The sequence below is a fragment of the Metopolophium dirhodum genome, chromosome 3, assembly GCF_019925205.1.
Source record: "Metopolophium dirhodum isolate CAU chromosome 3, ASM1992520v1, whole genome shotgun sequence".
Classification (NCBI taxonomy): domain Eukaryota; kingdom Metazoa; phylum Arthropoda; class Insecta; order Hemiptera; family Aphididae; genus Metopolophium; species Metopolophium dirhodum.
Genome location: NC_083562.1, coordinates 15,423,030 through 15,430,007, shown reverse-complemented (window position 1 = coordinate 15,430,007; position 6,978 = coordinate 15,423,030).

Below are 6,978 nucleotides of genomic sequence, written 5' to 3'. Positions count from 1 at the left end.
TTTGACAAAATTTATCAAATTTAAAATGTAATAATTATTTTGTAGTTAAAAATCTATAAAATGTTCAACTTTTGTAGCTAAGGATTGAAAATTTAAAACAAGGCTCCACGTAAATAGGTTTTATATAAATTACTTTATTTACAATAATATCATCAAATATACTTGGTAATATCTTAGGCTGATTGACTGTTTTCGCTCAGAATCATTTTTCTTATACAATGATATTATATCATTGAATTCAAATTTAACACCATCCATTACAGTGGCCCCCTTGTAACCTACTGTACAGCAGAGCAACATCCACTTACCCACCTTTTTTTAGTTTTTTTTTTACACATATCAATAAAATTTTATTTGTTGGGTAAAAAAGCTTGAAAATTTAATACAAGGCTCCTACTATATTGTTACAATGATATTTGTAAAATATTAAAAATCCTTAGTCACAGTTTTTAATTTTTAAGTGCATAAATATGTGTATATTTAACAATAATTTTTACATAAAATTCCGGCCCTTAATAGTTATATATTTTTTGTATACCTCCAAACGCTGAGTTAGTGTGTTAGTAAAATACACTGTTTATCAATAAGAATAATATACCTAGTGTATAAGTAAATTAGTACTTAGTCGTACAGAAACTATAATACCATTGAAATAGGACGTGTTATTAACATAGATATTTGATCGTTATTGATTACTATGACAAAATATACAATTATAAGTAAAAAGAGGCTAAATAATACATATTGTACATTTTATGCGTACACTGACCTCATGTATGCCTTAAATATTTATACCTACTTTATTTTGTTTTATTAAAGCATACTATAATATCTCTATATCTATTCGTTTTACCAAGCGAATTCCCAACGTCATCGACCATCGTATTCGTATATTCACTTTATTTAGGTTAACCAAAATGTTAACCATAGTGTATCTATTAGATAAGAAGCAAGGGGTATTCATAATTATTTTATTTATTCATAATATTATGAGTTATGCACTCAAACACAATACTAAAACATTATATATTTTATAATTTTATAGGTATACCTACTACTTTTTTTTTGTATTAAAATTAGACGTTATGTTTAAAAAAAGGTATCTTCTGTACTTTTAAATTGACAAATAAATGAAATAAAATGTAATTTTAAAAAGCTATAAATACAATTTTATTTAGAATCGAACAAAACAATTACAAAATGACCCAAGATACTAGTACAAGGGACGGAGTGGCCGAGCAGACTAAGGCGTCGGCTGCAACGTAGCCGACCCGAGTTCGATACCTCGGTCGCGGGTGGCATTTTTCTTCGGGCAAGTCACGGTGTCCCGAGAACAAGTGCCACCATCCCCCACCCGGGTATGGCAGATACCTACGGGTGCCCAAATCAAAAATTCTGCCAAAACAAACACACACGTGTAAACAAATAAACAGTACCAAAGACTAATGACCTAATAGTCGAAGCCTTAACCCTAAAAAAAAAAAAAACTAGTACACTGTTGATTATAATATAATGTTATTATTTTAATGGATATAAGATATAGGTTTAATAGGTTTCCGATCTATATTAATTATTTAAAGCACTATTTTATTAATGTATTCTATATTAACGTTGTATTATTCTTTTGTTTGTATTAAGGACTCTAATTGGTGAGCTATAATAGTTGTATTCTAGAAGTTAATAAAAAAAAGAAAGATATATTCATTAATTAGCTGTTGAATAACTATTGATAGCACTATAGAAATTATTTTGTCATTGCAATTTTTAATTACAAAAAAAAAACTTCTGACTTTTTTACCTTGGAATAATACGGCGATTGATAAACTATATGGGAGGCCCTGCATTTCCAGTTTACACTAGTTTTTTTAAGCATTTTACATTAATCTTATATAATGTATGATTTTTATTAAAAATACACCTATAATATACTACATAGTATATACCTATTGCATTTGACATTCATCTTGATATTTTGATTCATGTTTGGTATCTGGATATTACACCTCCACAGTGCAACTATACCTAAACAAGTGCTACAAATAACTTTTTACTTGCATATTTAAGACCAACCAAACGGATTGACATACAGTTATGACAACGGTTATATGTAAATACGTCTATGTGATGCAATATAAACACATATAAGATAACTATATTTAAATAAAATATAAATATTACCAATATTATTTACCTTATCATGTATTCTTGAAGTATTAGTAAGTGAGCCTATATAAGCTAATATAGACTCTCTAGTATTATAGTGTATTACAGTCAAAGCATTTAAAACAATTCAGAATAGTGAATAAATTAGGTACCCGATTGTCGATATCACGTTGATTTCATAATACTGATCATTTTGTTGACACTATAGTTAACCTTATCACGTGTAGTCAAATTAATAAACCTATTTTTTCATTTTATTATCAGTTATTAAATTATATAATATGACTATGGGTTACTAACAACATACAAATCCAGGTTTAAGTTTTAGACGCTATTGTCTGAGATCAGATAGTATACATTATTTAGATAAAACAATATTTAGAAAATAATTAAATACAAAATAATTAATAAGATCAACTGTTCCAAAAGTAGTTGAGGTACATTACAATTTAAATATTATCAGAAGTACCTACTATAATTCGAGCAGTGTCATATTATGTATATTATTATAATATGGTATATTTTATAATACTATGATAGTGAAGGGGGTTCAACTCTCCCAGGTTTTTTTGATATGAATAATAAACGAGAAAATATTTTTATAATTATAACCATATAAATTATATATTTTTCAAACATACCTTCCCCCTCACCCAATGGAAATATCTGTGTACGCCACTGATGATAGCAAATAAGTCTAATAGGTTTAATTAATTCGAACTTTTCCGAATGTTGTTCAAACTTTTAGCAAAATCAAACATACCCATAACGTAGTATAATATACTCATATGTGTCATATAAATCGTTTTCAGAATGTTTAGAACTTTAAGCAACATAATAATATACGAGTATTTTTGTAAAGTAAATGTATATATACTTCCCTGAAAAAACTTTACAGGCCAAGAAAAAAATTAATCCATTCGGTTGTTAAACTTATAAGCGATATGTCAATTATATGTGATAAGTAAGTTTTTCGACGTTTAGTATACCTAGTGATTTTTTGTCGTCTCTATATGCAAACACAGTAATAGTAAGTCCCATGCATTGTATTCTCTTCCGATTTCATTTCAATTAAACGAACGGGATAGGTTCACCGGTTCAAGGAAGGAAGCGGGTTAATAACCCATTGTATCATATGATTTATACGACATTATTATATTAGTATTATTATTATTACAATAAGAGACCCAGATACGACGCATTAATAAAAGGTACATTATAGTAATAACATGATATTATTTTCTTTTGTGTTCAGGTTTAAAGGATTTTAAAGGATTGAGGAATATTCGATTTGTTTGATAATATGCAGACAAAGCCCGATGCTCGAATATAACGGCGTATAAAGTGAAATAAATTATTTAAAATTGTTCTTCCCTTAAAGGTAAAAGGGAACAAAGACTGATTGAAAAAGAAAAATCAATAAAAGTTATGAAACTATGGACTTAAAATAAGTAGTTACAGGTAATGCAATGTTTCATGTTAATCTGCAGTGACCTATTTATCAATTTATAACCTATATAAATGTATAACATTTTGTTTTTCAACCGGAGCGGAATATTTCAGTTTGCCATCGTATAAAATGTAGAGTTCAATGAACCGTCAACCGACTGCTGTACGTGGCATTTACATGGGTCATTTTGTTAATTGTCCGATGTGGAAAAAAAGCATATTATACTCCGTTGCACGTTTTATTTTAATATTTTAATAGAATAAAAAATTAATTACCTGTCGTTTTAGATTGAAAATTATATCGATTTAGCTCTCGGTTTATGAGAGCTTAATATGATCTCGGCATTCATATTACAGATCTGTCTGTTTAAACATAAATAATATAAATTTGAGGGCACGGAGGTGGAGGTCGTGTACAAAGGGCAGTGAAAATAAAAATATGAAATGACAGCTAACAATAACATAGGGTACGTTTCGCGTGTGGATATAATATCGACGTTCGCACTAACATATAATCGAACGGCCACGTGACATGAAAAAGGATAGTAGAACGCGCGTGCGTGTAGGTACATGCGAATGTGACAATCGTACTTGCAAAGTTGTACGTAGGTGTATTTCAATGTACAGGGTGTCAGGATCTTTCAAATTTGAAGCCCGAAGAGGTTCTCTTACGAGATTCCCACCATTTTTGTCACATATGTAATTCATTTGGAAGGCCCTACATAACATTGTTAACGAAATATCGAAATACGGCTATAAGTACAATGTACCTACATGTCTATCATACTATTTTTTTTTTGCTTCCTGCTGGCATCAGCTGACGCCTGACATACAATACCGAATTTCGCAGTATTCGCGTAATTGCGTGGTAATATAATATAAAATACGTTTTGTCGTCCCTGCAGAATAAAAACAAACAGTTACTATAACTACGGTTAAGTAATGACTAGGTAATGTCTATAATATTGCTATACAGTTAAGATTTAAAGATGATAAAAAAAAGGTCACGGAATGACGATCGAACTCGCCCCCTCCCCCTGCCGAGCACACAATGACTTGAGTGCACAAACTATTGTAGATTATATTATACCAAGGCGTACGGTAATACAATGTTTAACAATATTTTATTATATTATTATCATTACAATATTATAATCGTAATATATCATAATTACGATGGTTTCTGCCGGTCGCCGTTTATTGTTTGTTTTTGTTTTCGTCCCCGCGACCGCCGTCGTCAGCTGTTCGCTCGTCCCGCGGACGGCAGCTGCTCGGTGCGCGGCCGGATCGATGCGTCGGGGGTGGAGGGCATAACACGAGCGCACGCGCGTTCCTCCGCCTCCGACGACGCCGAGGAATTGGGTCACTCCGCGGCCACCATCGGCGCGCGCGTGAAAAACGGGACGCACAGCTCGGTCCGCAGGTCGCCCGGCGGTAATAGCCGCGGTGGCACAGTTATTGACACGCTGCGTGTGGACCATATTATAATGTTTAATTTACATAAAATGCAGTTAACAATAATATAATTGTTATTATTTTAATAGTCAAGATGATAATATTATATCGATACGTTTTTCGTATTGCCACATAATAATAATATTATAGTCTCGACGTATTCTATATAGTACGACCTGTTTTTAGGTAACCGTATACAGTAAATACACTTATTATACCACCCATAACAGGGTAATCGGGCTTAAACTAGGATTGCGGTTTACATGCGGTAAATATTTGGTGCCTCGTTCAAAACAAATCATTTTTTACTCCCCGCCAAGTCACTCGATTACCCCCCGTGGGCGCTGGAATACAAATTAAACGCGTAGGACGAGCATAGTTATATATATAATATCAGATATTAATACAACAATCAATACCACTACTGAGTGGTGCAGGATTAAGAAATTAACACAAATACGTCATTAACAGACTAGTGTCCCCCCGTCTGGCTATCCACATAACGTATATAGTAATAATACTACGTATATATTAATAATAATAATAATAATGATAATTATTATTATTATTATTATTATTATATACGTTACAATTATTGTAAATTTATTAATCAGTGGGATTTGTGTCGAGTTTATATCATGTTTGTTTAAAAAACAAAGGATTTCTGAGGTGAGTTTTTGAAACTATAATAATCTGTCGTTTACCCCAATCCTCATTGACAACTCTGTTTTTAATAATTTGTTAATATAATCAAATAACTAGGTACAGTTTAATATCATAATTATTTTTGTACAATTTTTACCCTTTCCTTAATGAACTCCTACGACCCCAATGCCCCACTGACCTATTAACCTACCAGCATAATATATATTATGACAAACGAAAATGGGATTTGGATGTTTTGGTGCCGCTATATATTTATACTATTGTCTATTATTATTAAACAGAATTTGCAAGGTTTTTCTAATTCAGAGCAATTCGCTTACTTTAAAAGCGTTGAGAAATCATCAAAAAATATTTCACTTGATTATTTTAATACCTATTGCTTATGAATATTATGATTATTGATTTGTGATAACTTATAAAAAATAATTGATAACGCATTAAAATAATGGGTACTATAATTATTATTATTGCGACTGTCGATTCAGAGGGTAAATTGAGGTTATTGCTCTACCAAACTAAGCGCCTGAATATTATTTCTTCTTATTTTATTTTATTTTATTAAAATGGTAATTGGTAAGTTAGGTTTAAAATAGAGACTTTACCCATAACTCAAATTTTAATTACTAATATATAAGACCGTTAAAGAACTATGTAAACGTATTATGCTAGTATGGGGGGAGTGTAAGAGAGTGATGTCTTTCACAAATTACCTTCAATTGATTAAGAAATAAGACTAACATAATATGTTTAATACATTTTTGTGCGGTCTATTGCCACCCCTCTTCTAAATTTAGTTCCGGAACTGCAGGTGAATAATATTATTAATTAAAACATACAAGTCGATCATTGCTGTAAGAGCGGTTTAGTCGTGTAACCGTCGTGGTTCCGTCGATATTATGTAATATAGTTATTACAATATAATCAGTTTGTGTTAGCGGATGCGCTAAACTATTTAATTGATAGTCGAAATGTTTTAATCTTAAAACAAAAAAAAATCCGTACGGAGACGACACGTTTTTTGAGGAACACGATTGGAAAATTATAAATTGTTACGCGTTTGCCGACAGTCATGGTTCCGGGTTCGAGAACAATTAATAATTATATAATATTTATCGACATACATTAATAAATTATATTTAGATATAATAATATTATATTATAGTACTTACATATATTATAATTTATATAATACTATAGTCGAGTTAATACTCAATCGGCGGTAATGTGGTGTTAACAAACACAAAA